The sequence below is a fragment of the Cebus imitator genome, unplaced genomic scaffold, assembly GCF_001604975.1.
Source record: "Cebus imitator isolate Cc_AM_T3 unplaced genomic scaffold, Cebus_imitator-1.0 Scaffold218, whole genome shotgun sequence".
NCBI classification, from domain to species: domain Eukaryota; kingdom Metazoa; phylum Chordata; class Mammalia; order Primates; family Cebidae; genus Cebus; species Cebus imitator.
Genome location: NW_016107533.1, coordinates 783,069 through 804,708, shown reverse-complemented (window position 1 = coordinate 804,708; position 21,640 = coordinate 783,069). Strand labels below are relative to the sequence as shown.

The 21,640-nt window shown below is 37.1% G+C and overlaps 1 long non-coding RNA gene across 1 annotated transcript in view; it reads left to right on the top strand.

Moving 5' to 3' along the window:
- Positions 1 to 2,528: 2,528 nt before the first annotated feature.
- LOC119474216 overlaps positions 2,529 to 21,640 on the top strand; it is a 25,043-nt gene continuing 5,931 nt past the window's right edge. Inside the window, exons 1-2 of the long non-coding RNA XR_005203504.1 lie at positions 2,529 to 2,682; positions 13,881 to 14,129. This is a non-coding gene — a long non-coding RNA (uncharacterized LOC119474216). The remainder of the gene's footprint in view (positions 2,683 to 13,880; positions 14,130 to 21,640) is intronic.

Here is a 21,640-nt window from a genome sequence, read left to right as displayed (position 1 = left end):
CTCATGTACACCTGGAGCAGATGACTGCAAACTGAACGTGGTAGGCAATGGATAATATTTAGGGTAGATTTTAAAGAATGACCAGAACTAAGCAATAATGAGAGATGAGACAAATCATGAAGATCCTTGCAGCTATGCTCAGAAATTTGAAATAAGGGCAACAGAGATCTCAAGAGTTCCCTTCTCTGAAAAAAAGATAGTGACAATGACAAGCCAATACTTGCATTTTCCCATTCTTTATGTCACTTTCTTATAAGACTGGGATCTTCTCCTAAGAATATTGAGTGGACTCAGAACTAAATACCAAATCATCGTGTACCCATCAAACAAGATGACAAAAACATTGAAAAATAGCCTTCGTTGAGTAACTTGGGATGTGGAATGATCTGGCTTAAAGATGGAATTTTGGCTTATGTTGCATATGAAAAATGTTCAAGAAAATGCTCAGCACAAGAGGTTTGCACAAATTTTGATGTAGATAAAGCATCTTAGGATCCCACAGGTTCTGCTGTTCTTCTACAAGCTTCCACCATCATCATTCACTCTGACATAAGCTACAAGGGACTTGGCTGGCGATGTCTCTCCCTCTTCTGGTGCCATATCTTTACCCTAGCAGGTATGGCTCCTGTTGATAGATGTCATAAACATGCACAGAGAACATGAACATAAAAAGGTTGTGGTGTCTCAAAGAAAAAAATAGGGAGAGTGATGCTAGCTGTCAACGAATGTGATGATCAAGCCTATTTTCTTATACTTGTTAATAACTTCAGACTTTTTAAAGAAAAAAGGAGTATGCATTTGGAAACATTATCAGGAAGAATAACCTTTAATTGAAGATAGTGTATCTGACAGTAAGTCATAGATGAATTTTTAAGAGGAAGGAATACTACTATAATGAGCTCTATAAACTGGAGAAAAATCATGAGGTAGTTGACAGGTTTTCAAGTATTAAAACTTTCCTTTTAACCTTGAGTCATAGAGTTTGATTCTTTCAGGCTTGATCAGGCACTGACAGGGCTAACATGTTGATTCTCAACACAATTGACTGAATAGATTAAGAAAGATTTAAAATATATCTGAAATTTCTAGAAGTCACGCAAATATAAAACTGTTTGAAATTTTGATTTTTACTTGTCTTGACTAATTTTATTTTTTGCATGGAATTGAAAGATCTTATTTAAATAAAATGATGGAATTTTACAATTCAATTGTTGATCAGTAATATAATAGAATTTTTAAAAGCCAATTCAAAATAGTAGATAGGGTAGAGGTAGTGAAATGCAAAGGTTGAACTCTGAGGACTTTGCAGTAATGATTAGACTCAGACACTTGCAAGGGCCCTGAAATGGTAATTTGTTGGGCTTTAAGAGATGCAGTTGTGAACTGCAGTTTGAGTGACCATCCCCATTATGACTTCTGTTTTGACCTTAGAGTTTCTAGCTCTGCCCAGTTCTTAAAGAAAGAATGCATCTATTCTGTTTATTAGACTCATGAATGAATCCAAAGCAGCATAAATGGCAACTCCGTATCATGGTATAGAAGTTTCTCCATCACAGAAGGACTCAGTGGCTCACACCTGTAATCCCAGCAATTTTGGAGGCTGAGGAGGGTAGATTACTTGAGGCCAGGAATTCGAGACAAGCCTGGGCAACATGGAGAAACCCTGTTTCTACCAAAAAATAAAAAGTATCTTCTTCATTTCTGCCTTTTCTAAGTTATTGTTTTCATTGAGATAATTCAACTGTAATTGTATTATGTGTTGCTACTGCCATTCACTCACATTGGTTTTACATATATTAATCTATTTTTAGGTGAAGGTGGTAGTTCACCAAGGGCAGCATTTTTTATTATGACTCACAATAAGAAATGTATGCCAACTTAATATATATCAATTTATAATATCAATACATATTAATACAAATTATCAAAGAATTTTATATATAAAATATATAAATATCTATATAATATTTACTTATAAATTACATAATTATGAAATGAAGGTCTCACAAAACAAGCCTTATTCTTGCCACTAGTGATGCCCACTGACAGGACCCCACAGGGTGTGCAGCACTCCCAAATCAGTGTGTCAACACTATTCTGGCAGCCCAATCTCATACAATTCCACAAAAGAAATATTGTGCCAGTAAGCAAGAGTAATTCCCTTACCAGGCCACCTCTTAGAACCAGGGTTCAGACACAGGGCCCCAGGATGACCCCATAGGCATGAGTTTCAACTCTTGGGGGGCATCTGGTTGACACCAGGTGAGAGTGAAGGGTTGCAGTATAGAGCAGTCCAAAAAGGAGGAATAAGAAATGAGACCCATGGGAGTCCCTGACCAGCACTGCTGGCCCCAGCTAGTCCTACACACTGTGAGGAAGCCACTGAAATGGGTGGTGGGAAGAGATGCTGAGAGTTCTGCCCTCTATTTTACTCTATGCTATTATATTTCACAATTTTAAAATGTCTTGTGACCCTCTAGATTGACAATTTCCAATCATTGCATGCCTTTCTGTCTTTCCATTCAGTGTCCTGGGAGAGAGAATTTGATCAACCAAGTTTGAATAGTGTCTATGTCTGCACTAATCAGCAGTGGACAAGGGGAAAGGAGAGTGGGATCTTGTGGTCCAGACGTGGCCATTTTCCATCCCAAAGCTTCTGCATGAAAGGGATGAATTTCAGTGGTGGGTATCCTGGAGGACAAGCAGCCTCCCTAGACGGCATTTACTAGAGAGACAAATGGCCTGAGGATTTTGGACCCCAGGCCTAACCTGCTCAAGGGCTCTAGTTCAAGGGATATTGACAAGTAAGAAGTATTATATGATTTATGGGAGGAGAACCCAAACAATAAAAGGATGAGTAATTTATTCAGAGTCACATGGGGAAGAGACAAGGCTAGATCCATGTCTCTCATTCCCAGTCCATGACACCTTGTTACTTATTCAATGCAATGGACCCAGAAATCTATTGGCATTAAAATTGCTTCAAAAACAAAACCCCCCACATAATCCTAGTTAGTATCATGCTCTTCAAAAAGCTGTGTCACTGCTGCATATCTTACGTAGTATGACGTGTGTCACTGCCGCATATCTTATGTAGTGTAATAAGTGTGTCACTGCTGCATATCTTATGTAGTGCTACAAGGGCTTGTTTGATCATTTGCTCTGGTACTCATATAGGTCCAGCAGTCTGTAATTTCCTGTGACACTTCTTTTTCCTTTTTATTAGATTGGAAAAGAATTTCCCTTCTTTCATCTTCAGAGGTTTTTTAATGTCCTTTATAATTCCTCAAAATGATTGAATAGTGGCTCTGTAGTGACAGCAGTAAAGCAATTTGTGATCCTTCAAAAAGATGCAGTGCAAGTAAAAATTATTACTCTGTGTTAACAAAGTAACATATGACACCTAATATATTTTACTGTGATCCTCATGTCCATAACTGGCTTTTCCAGAATTATGACTATGAAAGTATATCTTTAAAATGTGAACAGACACTGGTCAAACTGGAAAGAAATATTTGTATACTTTTTTTTTTTAAGAGTCAATGGGGTTATAGCCATAGGCTTTTGCAGAAGCATTAACTCCTTCTGGGTGAGAACATTTGTGGCCCCAAGTTAAGCTTTCTATTTTTCTTTCTGTCTCTTTCAGAGCACTGGTAAAAAGATTTTTTGTTTGTTTTTTTTTGTTGTTGTTGTTTTGTGAGATGGAGTCTCACTCTGTCACTTAGGCTGGAGTGCAATTGCACTATGTCATCTCACTGCAGCCTCTGCCTCCCAGGTTCAAGCGATTCTTCTGCCTCAGCCTCCCGAGTAGGTGGGACTACAGGTGTGTGCCACCATATATGGCTAATTTTTTTGTATTTTTAGTAGAGTCGGGGTTCCACCATATTGGTCAGGCTGGTCTTAAACTCCTGGCCTCATGATCTGTCCTCCTTGGCCTACCAAAGTGCTGGGATTACAGGCGTGAGCCACCATGCCCAGCCAAAATTTTTTAGTAAATAGATAAAAACCCAAAACAAGAGCCCTCACTTGATATGAATTTATGATGACCACCTCACACTTGCTGACTACCCCATGATATCTCTGCAATGAAGAGTAACGCTTTAAAAGTATCTGTGGTGCGCATGTTCTCACTCATAGGCGGGTGATGAACAATGAGAACACATGGACACAGGGAGGGGAGCATCACATACTGGGGTCTATTGGGGGGGCAAAGGGAGGGACAATGGGGGGATTGGGATGCCGGGGAGGGATAACATGGGGAGAAATGCCAGATGTAGGTGACGGGGGGATGGAGGAGGCAAACCACATTGCCATGTGTGTACCTATGCAACAATCCTGCATGATCAGCACAAGTACCCCAGAACCTAAAGGACAGTAAAAATAAAAAAAAGTATCCATGGTGTGTGTGCGTGTGTGTGTGTGTGTGTTTCAGAACAGATGTTTTAGTTCAGAACTTAGGTGACTGTCCCTTTTAGAAAAGGAAGGTGCCAGTAGAAACTGAAATACAAGGAACTCAGCTAGTGGTCAGGAAGGAACTTAGCTGGGTGTGGCGACTGTTTTGTCAGAAGTTAGTATCTGGTTGTCACTGCCATACAGAAATCTCTGGTTTTTGCTTCAAAAGTCTGAACACAGTTTTATTTTAACTCTCCTCTGACATTTATTCCTATCACCTTGTTCTCCATAGAAAGGGTTTCAAATGATTCCATATTTTCTAAACCTTAACTGGATTTAATTCTCCTGTTGGTGACTGAAAAGACAGCAACCTATGCACTATGCAGCTGTTACCCTTCCCCCACTCGACAAAAATCTCTTCCCTTCGTTTTTGAAGAATGAACTTGAGGTGCTTCCTAAAATTATCACTTGCTACTAGGAACTGAGTCATTGAGAATACTGAGCAAGAATTTTTTACCAAGGTAAGGACCAAACAAACTTAAAAAAACATTCCAGGATGAAAGGGAGCGAGTTCTCTATTTGTTCTTAAGTCATTCTCTGCTGATGAAGCTAATCTGCCTTCCAAGGAACTTGCTGTCCCTTTGAACGCCTCACTTATTTTAACCTAACAGTGGACTATAGGGCTTTTCTATTCTGCTAGTTCTCTCTGCAACTTTCCTTTTCACATTGAAATTGAGGACAGAACAAGATAAACCTGCACAGGGAGGAATTCAGAGTGCTTAGCTGAAATTGGTAGTAGCAGAACACAGATGTCTGTGGGTGTCCAGACAAATTATTGGTCCCAACTCACCAAAAATATTCCACTACATCCAGGAGTAAAGTTATTACTTTCTGAGAAGAGTTTCCAGTAGGGAACAAGCCACGAGGGGTTGTTTTTTCACTGAAAAATATCGGATGGTTCCCCAGGGTGGGGCAGGAATGTCTCCCTTAGGAAGCTATTACCTCCAGGATGAGTTATCAACAAACCATTCTCTGTATTTGGTCTAATTAAACTATACACATTTTTGGGGTTTGGGTATAAAACAGAGATGCTGACATGCCAGCCTTTATGCTGCTGACACAAATGTTCTGAGTAGAGTTGATATAAGCGGTGCTGACACAAACCTTTTCCTTGAGAACAGCTGCTAGAGGTGTTTTGCTTTTCCACTATCTTCCAGTGATTAACTTTACGCATTGTCTGGGCTAAGAGTTGAAGCATCTTCTACTGAGATTTAATTCCCTAATATAAAAAATTAACCTACTGATTTCTCAATTACTTACTTCTTTCGTGTTAATAACTATTTAAATTAAAGCATGAGTTATTTTAAAATTCAGTATTTGATGAAGAATGCAATACTAATTATTTTTATACTAGAGGCTTAGTTTGCAGAGCTCCAAAGATGACAAAAGTTCATTTAGTTTGGAGTGGAAAACGGAGGCACGCCTATTATTGGATATAATAAGTTATGTAACATTTCATGTTAATGTGAGTTGTGAAATACCTAGTTAACTGACAATTAACTGCCACTGCTGATAATTTTGTAGATTAGTCGATGAAAGGTATAAATGTTCTTCAAGGAGATTGCACACATATTCAATACACACGTATTTAAAGGGTTTGGGACATTCTAAAGTCATCTCTGAACCAGATCAAGAACCTCCTTCATTGATTCTTTCATGTGATCAAAGATGCATTTGCCACCTACTTTTGGTGATACATTATCCCCAGGAAGTCTTTTAGAAAATGACATCTTCACCCACAGTGTCTTTCTTTAGTACTGATAATCAAAGATTTTGTGAATTAGCAGGATTTACTGGCTGTTGAGTGCATATCAGTTCAAGTCCTCCAATAAGCTGATGCCAAGACAGGATTAGATACACAGGAGATAGATGGGAGGAAACTCCCGTGAAGGATAAAGGAGAGGTAGCAGGAAGTGGCAGGTGAGCCTTCAGACCTGGAAGCATTAGACGTCCCACATAGGTCAAGACGGCCTGATGGCCTGCCTGGGGCAACCCCACCTGCTCCGTCTCTACCTGGAGAAGCCTGGAAGAAACATGGCTTGGGCCTGAGTCCCATGGTGGACTCAAAGGAGCAGCAGTTGGAGCTGTCAGTCAACTGTGCTCCCCATGCAGGGTCTCTTGAAAGGAGGTGCAAGGAGTGGTTTCCATGGCTACCAGAGGGGAAAAGAGAGTCCTTGTAGGTGCAAAAGTGCAAGTTACTCTCCTCTTTTCTATCCCCACTCACATTTTGACAGTTGCTCCTCTTTGGCCATTATGGCTTGGCCAGCCAAAGTGTCACAAAGGGACAGGTAATACGGTATCTTCTGCCTTAGTTTTTTTTCTTTCTCAGTACAATAAATACAGGCATCGTAATTGCTCCATAAGGGGATGTGGTGGAGGTTGAATAAAGCAGCTTTATAACACAACCTTTACCTTTTGCCCTGGGCCAATGAACATCATCATCACCAATACAATAAGATATTAATATTTAAGTGTGGAGACCATGATACTCATCAAAATCATACAGAAGCCATGCTAATATCAAGCGTCTATTCCAGCTTGTGGTCTCAGTAAGATTAAGTCCTAAGAATGATGTCCAGTTTTTATCTCACTCGTGTTCCAACCAAGACCAAGAGGGCTACGGGACCTTTCTCTCATGTCCACTCCATGGGGCAAGAACAAGCAAAAGACAATGGAGGACTCTTCCCTCAACAGTGGAACAGGAGATGGGCTACTCTCCCCTGAGTTGTGTTCTCCAGGGAAGAGAGATGCAGTAGAAATGCGCTGAGTGGGAGAACGAAAAGGTCTGAGAGAGTAAAGGGGCAGGGACAGGGCAGGGCCCGAAGAGAGCTACCCTGTGGTAGTAAAGTGAAATGCTCCCAGGATTTGAGTGGTTTTAGATAATTTATTCACTCATGTAACAAATAATTATGCGGCAGTTGGTACGTACCAGATAGAGTCCCGGATGCTTGGGATATATATCATTGAACAAAACAACATTTTTGCCTTCTTGTAGCTTATATTCTAGCAGGGAGATGCTAACATGTAAATAAGTAATAAAATACATAAGCAAATTATGTCTAAATAAATACGTAAACTGCAGCTTTTCTTAAAATTGATTTTCAGCAGGAATTGCCTCATCTGCAATTACTAGAAGCAGAAGTCTCTTTCCTCAGATTTCTTGTCACTTTTAAACTGCTTTCACCAGGGATTCCTGTTTCTTCTCCTGGGAAAGAAACATTTCCTTTGGAGAAATCTATCTAGTATATTTCTTAAAAGGTCACTGACAGAGTGAGATGTATTATTTAATTAATATCTTTGATCTCGGAAAAGCCTGTTTTTTACCTGGATTTTAATAAACTTCCCAAAACTGGTTCAGAACATGTATTTCAAATATAATTGGCTAAAACCAAATTAAAACACACAGGTCTTTAATTTGAAATTCAGTAGACTATACATACCCGGAAATGGGCATGGTGCTGGATAAAGAGTCACGAGCCTCACTGATTATGATCTAAAATCCAGACCTCCTCGGTAATAAATAGGGGATGAGACAATAAAAAGTACTCAACTGCGAGAAGGGCAGACATTTCAATTCTCCCTTTGCTACATTAAACAATACAGCCTGCAATCTAGAGTGCCAGGAGGACAAAGCCAAGTAACAAATAATGACTTCAAGTGTGTAGGGCTCACAATTAAAACCTGACCCCAGCCCTACAGCAGCTGAGCATATGCAATTCCAACTGGATTTGATGGCAGTGCCTCCTCTGCCCACCCCACCCCCTCTTCTCAGGAATTCTTTAAGGTCTTCCGGGTTTATCTTATTAGGATGAAACCCTCCAAATTAGTTGATTCATAATGAGATTTAAATGATAAACTTTAAATGAGAGGATAAGTGAATCATCGAACTACTTCTCCACCCCAACCCCAGGCTTATACAGAGATAGTATTTTTAATGTCTTAAATTAAAAAGCAAAAATTATCTTAGTAGCTGTGGACAGTTGAAGCTTTAATGTAATTTGATTAAGCCAACATTCAATTAGAAGACAATGTAGGTCACAACTAGAAATGATTTACAGGATGTATATAGCAAGATCCCTCTGCCCCGTTATGACTAATATTGTGAAGAGGAGGCTGCACTCACTCTCCTCACCCTCCTCCCCACTGGCTCCATCTCCATTCTGCCGCCACTGTTCTAGTGAAACTGCCCTCTCCGACCTTACAGTGGCAATGTAACCATCAATCCTTCTCTGGCTCAGACTCAACATTCTTCACTTTTGGTCTTCTTTCTTGGTTCCCATGGCACTGCCTTTTCTTGGATCACTTCATCTGGTCTCTTGTCAGATTTCTTTCACTTCCTTCTCTTGTCTTCCTCATTTCTTAGAGACAAAACCCCAAATACAGTTATTTGTTGTAATCCCTGAACTTAAAGTTTCAGTTCTGAATACACAGCTATCTTCTAAAATCTACAAATTAATGTCCTCCTTCATGTCAAGTTGAAAAGTCTGAAAAGAAATTAATTTCCTTTCCGTTTTCCTTCTCTTCCTATGTTTACAATATCCTCTATGTTCTCTCAGAAAACTTGGCCAGAAAACTTGGTCAGAATCATCTTCAAGTTGTTCTTATCTCTCAGTTCCTACATTTAATTACCCATCCAATCTGCTATTCTATTTTAACAATTTTGAATTTCTATTCCCAGTCCCACCTTCCATATCTAGGCCCATATGAGACTTTCTGGATCATTACAAGGGCCTTTTGACTGGAATTCCTCTCTTTTTCTTTAAGAAATGCTGTTCTATTTCATATTATGTACCAACATTGTGCTAGGAGCTTGGGGTATGAAAGGAATTAGACTACCTTTCTTTGAGGAGCTCACAGTCAGTGGCAAAGGTGGATGTGAATAATGTTCACCTCTGTATTCTGTGATGAGCATTATACACATGAATACAGTCCTAGGTGGCCCAGAGAGTGGGTAGTTAATTCTGCCTGCAGGAGGTGGACAGGGAGTCAACAAGAGCTTATGTAGAGAAAGTTACTTTGGGGTTGGGTTTAGGGATGGATAGGATTTCACCAGAGGGAGAGTCGTGGGGAAGGACCTTCTGGTTCAAGAGGACATTACTTCCCACAGACATCAGGGAGTATGGCGTGTTTAGTAGTCTGGTGACCACTGAACACAGACCGTGAGGTAGGTACTAGGTGGACGTGAGGCCAGAAAGCAGATTGAGCCAGATCTTGAAGTGCTTCCAATGAGGGATGCGGGTTTTGTTCTACAGATAGTTTAGAACCATCAGTTTCACTTCCCACATCTAACGAAACATTAAGTTCTGGGTGGACTCAACCAACTAATACTCTATACTATTTTCTATTTTCTCCAATTCCATTGACCTTGTCTTATTTCTGGCTCTATTTTTGGAGGCTCCTAGTTAAATTTCCCTTCACAAGAATGAGGACATCTCTGTATCTCATCCTCACCATTTAATTAATGATATTTTCCCTCTCTTATAGAAAATAAATGGACTTGGTAATGTAAGGCAGTATCAGGATCTGCCTACAAATTTTCTAGAAGGCAATGTATGCATAAAGTTATATATCTTGCATTTAATTTTCACTAAATTCCTGTGATAAACCTCCCTATCTAGAAACTTTGCTTGCTCATTTTAATTTGGCTACTAGAGAATAGAGAGGTATTTCCATATGGGTCCATGTCACTGAATACAGGTGTTCAGCAACAGAACACCTGCTGCTGAACTTGAATGTGGATGGTGAGCAAAGCCCTCCATATCTTCATATTCAGGAGGAGTTGCCACATGTCCTCAGTGGCTCCTCGGCTGCTTAAGCTATTGATGTACCCCACGTAGACAAAAGGGTACAAAAGCAAGTTTGCTAATATCTAACTGTTGCCTTGAGTAGAAAACAAAAAACATTACAGAACAAACCTTTGGCTAATTTCAAAATATCCCTTAGTGTTTGAAAACTTTGTCTTATTATTTATTATACAGAATCAAAGTAGGTCTATCTTAGAAAAGGGAACATCCTTAATGTTGGAGAGCCTTCAAAATAGGCTCTCACTATGTCCAACCGAGATTATTGTGCTGATCAACTGACGGTTTCCTCATCTCCTGTCTTTCTTCTCCAGTTATTTTACATTCTTTCTGATTTTGCTGTCCAAAATGCATATTGGCCACCTTTATGTTTAAACACTCTAGTTTAATTCTTCTTGTTTCATAAAGTCCAAAATTGCTAGATATGGCCAGCCTCCCTCTCCACCTGCATCGCCTATCTTTACCTAACAACAGCACACGAAATTTCTAAAGATATCCCCCCAAATATATGGGAACTGTATAATTTGTGCCTCTATCAAATATTCACTTTTCTCTCTCTTTTTATTTTTTTTATAAAGACAGGGCCTCACCCTCTTGCCCAGACTGGTCTTGAACTCCTCTTTATACAGTGTTTGTGGAGCCCATGGATTGATTTCTGAAGTTCCTCGAACTTCCTGAAATGAATACTTATTTTGAGTAAGATATATATTATAGCATTTTTTAGGAGGATAAGCTCCATATCTTTTGTAAGATTTTCCCGTAGGTCTTTAAATTCTAAAAGGTTAAGAAACACCATAAATCTGTTGAGAGCTAAGACACAGATGACCAAATTTGATAGAACAATATACAAAGTAAGAATAAAGGACAGTGTTGCAGAGTCTGATCATCAAGCATGGAATCTCATTTATAAAATGTGAAAACTGAGGCCCAGGGAATTTTAATGATTTGCCTGAGTTCATTTACAAACTGAACTACACAATTTAGATTTAATTGTGCAATGTCTTTTCTATTGTTTGCTTTTTCATGTATTTATTGTTTTATTCAATTAGAATAGAGTGGAAGATACTTAAAAGCAGCAACTATGCCTTGAAATAATGATTATGATGGTGAGGACGACGATAGGGATGATTTTAGAGGAAATTATTAATAAGAAACATGTCTAAGACCAAGAAATATACAATTCTGTAGTGCTAATTCTTACATATTTAGAGTATTCAATTTACTGGTAAAAAAAATCCTGGATAATGAGAATTTACTGATTTAAATAAAGTGCATCCAATAAGTCAGGCAATTTCCAGATAACAATGTGATTTTTTTTTAAATGAAATACTCTTGAAATGTTGGATCTACTAATTTGCAGATCTGAGAACATGTTTTTCATATGATACCCAATTGATTTATGAATTGCTTAAAGAAAGAAAATGAAATTTACCTAAAATATATTTTGTTAGGCTATGGGAAGCAGAAGAATCTACTTTACATTTTTGTTAAACCTTCACTAGGTAGTTCAAATCTCATTGTCGATTTTACTGATTTATGAAAGTTTTAGAAATGGTATTGTTTTGTCAGAGAACTAAAGTGCCCTCTACTGTTTCTTCTCTGTCATTACATCCAGCTTTCTGTTAAGATACTCGATTTAATAGAAAAGTTGTCCTTGCAGAAATAACAGCATATATTCATTTCTGATAAAGATTATCAGTATATAAAAAAATTATCACTGAATAAGCATTTTGAAGCATTTACATGTTTTATAAATTGACCAGTAAATAAAATCCTACATATTTGCTTTAAAACCGTCAGATCTTTGAGACTTGTTAAAAAAAAGAAAAAAGAAAAAATCCTACATATTTGCCTTAATCATATTTTTGTCATTTTTACCTTAAAAATTCAAATTCCACTTTATAAAACACATTTCTACTTTTTGGCATTGATTTCAATTCATTTTGCACAGCGTAAATTTTGTTCACTATTTTGACAGTAGCTTTTTTTAAGAAGATGACCAAAACAGATATATTTTCAATTTAAATATTCAGAAGCATAAGGAAATTAAGAAGGACAAATTACTATTTTCTGAATGTAATTAATGAAATTTATAACTGAGAAAAAAAAAACCTCTTGTTAAGATGTCATGTTAACTTAAAAACAGAATCATCTTACACATTTACATATTTACTTGTTGTAAACTTCAATTTTGACTAATAATTATGCATGTCACTTCCCTTCACTAAAGTATTCCAAGTTAGCTCTGAGTCATTTCAACCACCATTACTTACAGCATCATTAAAAAAATAAATAAATGTCATTTCCTAGTCTTAAAATTTCAGTTATCTACATGCTTAGAGGCCTAGGATCTGTAGAGAACATTCTTTTACAGGTTCATAAGTCTAATTAGTTCAGAAACGTTTCTCCCTTTCTCAATCTCTTTTTCATAGGACTTTTCCATCATTGCCAAGGTTTTAAAAATTTCCTAGCTGTTGGTAGCTATTCAGTTCTTGCACAAAGACACAAATCTTGGCTGCTGGCCTTTTGGCATCTGCTAATTTTTTTTTAGACCTCAATTGAACTTTCAGTCTGCTCATGGAAACTTCAGAGGATGACAATAGAAACAGCTCCTATTTGTCTTTTCACCCTTCACTTTGAATCCTTTCCATAAGCCACTTGAAAGCACAGTACTAGGCAGTTTAAGGATAGAGAGGGAGAAGAAAATCTATTTTCCAATCATAATCCTTTCAGTCTCCCATTTTCTTTTCATCCAAAGAAAAGTAAATTAAGCAAATAAACATTAAAACTCGTGATATTCTAGCTCACGTAACTAAGATTGACGTTAGGTGAGCTTCAATCTTATAATGCAGTCATTTGAGCCTCTTCTGTTATGCCAGAATTAATCTGTAGAAGTAGCCATGAACGTTCATACAAAAAAGGGGACAATGGCTTAACAGTGTGAAGCAAAAGCAAGGAGTGCATGCTAGAAAGTTGGGAGCTCACACTTAAAAAAACTACAGAACTCAAAATTTGCCATAACGTGCAGGTCCTTTCTGGGCCTGTAAATTAGGCAGTTAACACCTTATCTGAACTCTGGGAAGAATAATTTTCAGTTGCTTTTCCTTGCCCTCACTAACCCTTCTACAAGGGAAGAAGCATACCCTGTCTGCTTGGTGACTGCTCGGACACTGCTTCCCAAGTCGAACACGTCTGGATCAGAGCTCAGACCTGCCTCCACGTAGGTATAAAGGCCATTGGCCTTGGATGGCAGCAATTCTGGGTGATTGGGTAACTCTCCTTCAGATAGGTTGCCCCAGGGATTGGGACACATGATTGTGGCTGCTAATCTAAACTATAATCTTCACTCAAATCCTATTGGTAATAAAAATGTTATGTTCATTTCTGGAAGATGTTAGAGGGCTAGTTTATTATAGTGCCATTTGTCTCTGGTGTATTTTTCCCTATGCTCTGAGGGCAGATGCATTGTCAGCTACTGAGCTTGTGGGGCCAATAAGCTTCAGCAAATTCACACTGTAAATCCTCTTGACCAATGAGTTTTTATCCATGCTATACTGAGTGTATTCTGCAATGTAAGCTATTTAATTTGCTGTTGCTTCTGTTTTTGACATTTATTTTGTGTTCTAGAAAACCTTCCAGATCTATAATTCTGACAAGACCATCTGGGAGTAGAAATGTGGATCCAATTACAAATAAGGGAAGCTTACTATGATGGCTATTAAGATCCGAGTTTTACATTGCCTTTAAAGAAATGTTTGCAGGAACACAGGATAAAGGTAAATGACAATTTGGGATTGGTGGAAGTTCTTTAATATCCTGAGGATCACTATAAACTTCATGGAAACCCAGGAAGACTGTCTGACAATCGTATCAATAGTAAGTGGAAGAAACTATGGCTGGCTTCCTAGGATTTGAAGGGAAGAAGGACATAAATGTTGGATGCCACAGGTAGCACATTTCCTCAGGAGCAAGCTAGCCTGTCTGAGCCTTGGAATCAGATATTTCTCCCAGAAGCCCTGGTTCCTTTTAGTGAGGACCATGATTTGGGTATTAGGTTTGCTTGGCTACTCTGGTCTTTGCTACTTGGCTTTCTCAGTAAAGAGAGTTAGGAAGTCTATGTACATATATATTATAAACACACATACATACATGCATACACATGCACACCAATATAACAGACATGTGTAAATATATATGTGCATGTATCTGTGCACATAAATATACATATATTTTAGAAATCATGAGTTCAAGTCAAAACTTCAGTTCCAATACACTCCCAAAGTGTACTTTCTTGCCTTCCAGCATTCCATTTTTGTACATCCCTTCTTCCACAGTGAGAACTTCTAACCACATCAACATATTAACTCATTTGTACAACTCTTTGGTATACTTGAAGTAGGTTTGGAATTGCTTTGCCGATGCCATTACAATAACAAATCTACCAAAAAGATTTTGGGATTTCTTTGCAGTTATTCTTCCCCTCCTACCCCAAGAATGAGGGCATATAGTTAGATACTGTGTTTTTAAGTTACTTTAGTTGTTCTTTCCTTCTTCCTTTACTTTCCTTTAGTATGGCCGTGCTGTTCATTTGAAATGTAATTAGGTTAATGTATTTCAGTTTGCTTTCAGTTTTGGAACTTCCTTCTTATTCATATTGATTTTATTTTTGGAATATGTAGAATATTAACATGCTTTCAAAAGTCAAACTGTACGAAAAAGGTATGATCAGAGATGTGTCACTTCTTCCTGTATTCCTTCTATCCAATTTCCCCAAACCTCTAAAGGCAACTAACTTGCTTTCTGATTTGTGCTTATTATATAAATAATAATAATTTATATGAATCTTAAAAATGTCCCTTCTTTTATACACAAAGTTAGCGTAATATATATATGGCATTTTGTTTATATTATATGGCCCATATATTATATGGCCCATAATAATATATGGGCATTTTGCTTTTTTCCCCTAATTAAGTCTCCCAGAAATCATTCCATAACGGTAAATAGTGTCCCTCCTTATTCTGTCTTATAGCTGCATAGTACTCCATTTTCTGTATGTACCATAGTTTATTCAACCAATCTTCTATGCTTGACAATTAAAGACAGTACTCTATGAATAACTTAATACATATGTGCTTTCATACTATTTCAGATTATTAAAGATATACATTTGAAATAAATTCATAGAGGGATTTCTGTGTTGAGATTTGGGTATATGTAGTTGCTTAGAGAGGGCTAAATTCCCCTCCAGAGGAGTTCCACCTGTCCATCAGCAATGTATGGCATTACCTGTTTCTCCACTGTCTTGTCAATGGAATGTGTTCTCAAGCTTTTGAATTTTTGCCAACTCTTTGGGTGAAAAAGGGAATTTCAATGTAGTTTAATTTGCATTTTTATGTCATGAAAATTAGACATATTTTCATGTGACCAAGGACTACTTTTATATATTTTTGTTTCTTTTAGTAGGATTTTTATGGGTCATTTTCTAAAGGATTTCTATAGGTCTTTTTTCCTTTTTTTTTTTTTTTTAACTTTGATTGTATTGATTTTATCTTTTTTTTTTTTTTTCAGGTAAAATTATATGTTTTTACCATCTTAATATTGTTTTAAAGTATATATACATTTTTTGGTGAAAGTTCTCAAATAAAGTGTGTTAACCCTTTATCTGACATATGTTCTGACTATTTTCTCCTAGTTTGTCAACTGTCTTTGAATTAGTGATTATTTTTCAGGACATGCAAAATTTTTATTATGTAGTCAAATTTATCAGTCTTTTATTGTGTATGGCACTTTAGTGATACTTAGAAAGCCTTTCCTATACACTGGTTTCAGAGGAATTCACTCATGGGGTGTTTTCTTCTTTTCAGTACTTGTATAGTTTTACTTTTTATATTTAGATCTCTGATCCATTTGGAGTTTATTCTTGGATGTGATGAAAGAAAGGGATCTACTTTTATCTTTTTCCAAATAGCTATCCACTAGTCCCCACACTGTGAAGTAAACAGAGCATTTTGTTCCAGTGATTTGAGATACCACTTTTGTCATAAACTAAATTTTTATATGTAGCTGGATCTACTTCTGGATGTTTTATTTTATTCCATTTATCTGATAGTGTATTCTTGTGTAAGTACTTACCATTTAATGAAAGAGCTTTGTAACACATTTTTATACCTGGGAGTAGTTCTGCTTGCCCCCACTACCTCTTCCCAGAGGTCTTCTTATTTAGTAGTTTCCTTGCTATTCTTGTGTTTATTTTTCCTATTTTTATATTTAATAAAACTTTTAAATCAATATGAAGATGACTTTCATTTATATCATCATTAATAAATCATACTAAGCCTAAATTGTGAGAACCACATTTATAAACATGGGTTGATAGCCATTTTATTCCTCACTCTGTAATGTAATTTATTTAATCTCTATACAAGTTGCATATAGAAGCAAATTATTTCAGTGTAGTGCAGCCTTGAAATAATATTTATTTTATTATGTTATTCCTAATATTTCCATATTCTTAATCTTCATCTTTCCCCAGCATCACCATTCCCTCACCTACTACCAAGGAAGAAACATGCCACTTTCATGTTCTGATAGCCTCTGCTTCATAGACATAATATCTGCAGTTGAAAACAAGGTTTCATCTCATCACTCTTTGTAAAAATGGAATCCTCAAATGTATCTATTTATGTACCTAATAATAACTTAACATAATTGCAGTCCACTGCTTCTGCCTTGGTATTGTGTCTACACTAAAGTGCCCCTACAGAAGGCCAGAGAAGATTGACCCAACCCTGATTTCATCATGGTAATCATGCTAGTTTAAATTAGGGCAAGCAAAACTAAGGCCAATTTGACCTACATCAAATCTATGATTCAAAAAATCATATCTGTTAACTGCCAGTGGCCCAGGAAGGTCCATAAGGTTTTAACACTCCAGATCCTAAGTTACGTTTATCATAAGAAATTGTACATATTCATTTGTTTCTGTCCTAAAATTAGCATATTAAATTTTATCTTTTCTATAAGGTTTCACCAAACATTGACCCTTTTTTCCATTAATTCTGGAAAAAAGTTTTATAATCTCAAGGATGGCCAGCTAGAATAGTGGATCAATAGAATTGTATACTTCACTGATATAGTCCAAAGCTTTAAAAATTGCAGCTCAAAAGGTGTATCACACCAATTTAGATTCTCAATTTTACATGGCTGTGAAGCAAATGGACTGTTTCATGAAGGCTTAACTTTTCAATCAGCAAAGATTGCTCTCCATGTTAGAGAATTTTTATTTTAGAAACTTTTGTGATTATTCTTCGTGCTGAAACTTTTTTATTATACTTTAAGTTCTGGCATACATGTGCAGAACATGCAGGTTTGTTATATAGGTATACATATGCCATGGTGGTTTGCTGCACCCATCAACCTGTCATCTACATTAGGTATTTCTCCTAATGCTATCCCTCCCCTAGCCACCCACCCCATGACAGGCCCTGGTATGTGATGTTCCCCTCCATATGTCCATGTGTTCTCATTATTCAACTCCCATGTATGAGTGAGAACATATGGTATTTGGTTTTTTGTTTCTATGTTAGTTTGCTGAGAATGATAGCTTCCAGCTTCATCCATGTCCCTGCAAAGGACATGAACTCATCCTTTTTTATAGCTGTATAGTATTCGATGGTGTGTATGCCCCACATTTTATTTATCCACTCTATCATTGATGGGCATTTGAGTTAGTTCCAAGTCTTTGCTATTATGAATAGTGCTGCAATAAACATACGTGTACATGTATCTTTATAGTAGAATCATTTATCACCCTTTGGGTGTATACCCAGTAATGATATGCTGGGTCAAATGGTATTTCTGGTTCTAGATCCTTGAGGAATTACCACACTGTCTTCCACAATGGTTGAACTAATTTGCACTCCCACCAACAGTGTAAAAGCATTCCTATTTCTCCACATCCTCTCCAGCATCTGTTGTTTCCTGACTTTTTAAGGATCACCATTCTAAATGGAATGAGATAGTATCTTGTTGTGGTTTTGATTTGCAATTTCTCTAATTACCAGTGATGATGAGCTTTTTTTCATATGTTTGTTGGCCACATAAATGTCTTCTTTTGAGAAGTATCTGTTCTTAACCTTTGCCCACTTTTTGATGGGGCTGTTTTTTTTCTTGTAAATCTGTTTAAGTTCCTTGTAGCTTATGGATATTAACCCTTTGTCAGATGGATAGATTGCAAAAATTTTCTCCCATTCTGTAGGTTGCCTGTTCACTCTAATGATATTTTCTTTTGCTGTGCAGAAGCTCTTTAGTTTAATTAGATCTCATTTGTCTAATTTGGCTTTTGTTGCTATTGCTGTTGGTGTTTTAGTCATGAAGTCTTTATCCATCATGCCTGTGTCCTGAATTGTATTGCCTAGGCTTTCTTCTAGGGTTTTTATGATTTTAGGTCTTATGTTTAAGTCTTTAATCCATCTTGAGTTAATTTTTGTATGGTATAAAGAAGGGGTCAAGTTTCAGTTCTCTGCATATGGCTAGCCAGTTTTCCCAACACCATTTGTTAAATAGAGAATCCTTTCTCCATTGCTTGTTTTTGTCAGGTTTGTCAAAGACCAGATGGTTGTAGCTGTGTTGGTGTTATTTCTGAGGCCTCTGTTCTGTTCCATTGTTCTATATATCTGTTTTGGTGCCGGTACCATGCTGTTTTGATTACTGTAGCCTGATAGTATAGTTTGAAGTCAGGTAGCATGATGCCTCCAGCTTTGTTCTTTTTGCTTAGGATTGTCTTGGCTATACAGCTCTTTTTTTGGTTCCATATGAAATTTAAAGTACTTTTTTCTAATTCTGTGAAGAAAGTCAATAGTAGCTTGATGGGGATAGCATTGAATCTATATATTACTTTGGGCAGTATGGCCATTTTCATGATATTAATTCTTCATATCCCTGAGCATGGAATGTTTTTCCATTTGTTTGTGTCCTCTCTTATTTCCCTGAGCAGTGGTTTGTAGCTCTCCTTGAAGAGGTCCTTCACATACTTTGTAAGTTGTATTCCTAGGTAATTTATTCTCTTTGTAGCAATTGCGAATGGGAGTTCACTCATGATTTGGCAATCTGTCTATTATTGATGTATAAGAATGCTTCTGATTTTCACACATTGATTTTGTATCCTGAGACTTTGCTCAACATGCTTATCAGCTTAAGGAGATCTTGGGTAGAGACAATAAGATTTTCTAAATATACAGTCATGTCATCTGCAAACAGAGACAATTTGACTTCCTTCCTTCCTATCTAAATACGCTTTCTTTCTTTCTCTTGCCTGACTGCCCTGGCCAGAACTTCTAATACTATGTTGAATAGGAGTGGTGAGAGAGGGCATCCTTGTCTAGTGTGAGTTTTCAAAGGGAATGCTTCCAGCTTTTGCCTATTCAATATGATATTGGCTGTGGGTTTGTCATAAACAGCTCTTAATTTATGTTCCATCAATACCTAGTTTATTGAGAGTTTTAGCAAGAAGGGGCGTTGGATTTTATCAATGATCTTTTCTGCATCTATTGAGATAATCATGTTTTTGTCATTGGTTCTGTTTATGTGATGGATTATGTTTGTTGATTTGTATATGTTGAACCAGCCTTGCAATCCAGGGATGAAGCCAACTTGATCATGGCAGATAAGCTTTTTGATGTGCTGTTGGATTTGGTTTGCAGTATTTTATTGAGGATTTTGCATCAATGTTCATCAGGAATACTGGCCTGAAATTTCCTTTTTTGGTTGTGTCTCTGCCAGGTTTTCGTATCAGGATGATGCTGGCCTCATAAAATGAGTTAGGAAGGAGTCCATCTTTTTCTATTGCTTGGAATAGTTTCAAAAGGAATGGTACCAGCTCCTCTTTGTACCTCTGGTAGAATGTGGCTGTGAATCTGTCTGATCCTGGGCATTTTTGGTTGGTAGGCTATTAATTACTGCCTCCATTTCAGAATTAGTTATTGGTCTATTCAGGGATTTGACTTCTTCCTAGTTTAGTCTTGGGAGGGTGTATGTGTCCAGGAATTTATCCATTTCTTCTAGATTTTCTAGTTTATTTGCATAGAGGTGTTTACCATTCTCTGATGGTAGTTTGTATTTCTGTGGGATCAATGTTGACATCCCCTTTAACATTTTTTATTTTGTCTATTTGACTCTTCTCTCTTTTCTTCTTTATTAGTCTGGCTAGTGGTCTATTTACTTTGCTAATCTTTTGAAAGAACTAGCTCCTTGATTTATTGATTTTCTGAAGGGATTTTTGTGTCTCTATCTCCTTCAGTTCTGCTCTGATCTTAGTTATTTCTTGTCTTCTGCTAGCTTTTGAATTTGTTTGTTCTTGCTTCTGTAGTTCTTTTAATTTTGATGTTAGGCTGTCAATGTCTCCTGTGGGCATTTAGTGCTATGAATTTCCCTCTAAACACTGCTTTAGCTGTGTCCCAGAGTTCTGGTATGCTGTGTCTTTATTCTCATTAGTTTCAAAGAACTTCTTTATTTCTGCTTTAATTTCGTTATTTACCCAGTAGTCATTCAGGAGTAGGTTGTTCAGTTTCCATGTAGTTGTGTGGTTTTGAGTCAGTTTCTAAATCACAAGTTCTAATTTGATGGCACTGTGCTCTGAGAGACTGCTATGATTCCCATTCTTTTGCATTTGCTGAGTATTGTTTTGCTTCCAATTATGTCGTCAATTTTAGAATAAGTATGATGTGGTGCTGAGAAGAATGTATATTCTGTGGATCTTGGGTGGAGAGTTCTGTAGATGTCTACTAGGTCCACTTGGTCCAGAGCTGAGTTCAAGTCTTGAATATCCTTGTTAATTTTCTGTGTTGTTAATCTGTCTAACATTGACAGTGGGGTGTTAAAGTCTCCACTATTATTGTATGGGAGTCTAAGTCTCTTTTTAGTTCTCTAAGAACTTGCTTTATGAATCTGGGTTCTCCTGTATTGGGTGCATATATATTTTGGATAGTTAGCTCTTCTTGTTGCACTGATTCCTTTACCATTATGTAATGCCCTTTCTTTTTTGATCTTTGTTGGTTTAAAGTCTGTTTTATTGGAGACTAGAATTGCAACACCCTTTTTTTTTTTCTTTCTTTCTGCATTCCATTTGCTTGGTAAATATTCCTCCAACCATTTATTTTGAGCCTATGTGTGTCTTTACATGTGAGATGGGTCTCCTGAATATAGCATATGGGTTTTAACTCTTTATCCAATTTACCAGTCTGTGTCTTTTAATTGGGGTACTTAGCCCTTTTGCATTTAAGGTTAAAATTGTTATGTGTGAATTTGATCCTGTCATTATGACACTAGCTGGTTATTTTGCTCATTAGTTGATGCAGTTTCTTCATAGTGTTGATGGTCTTTACAAT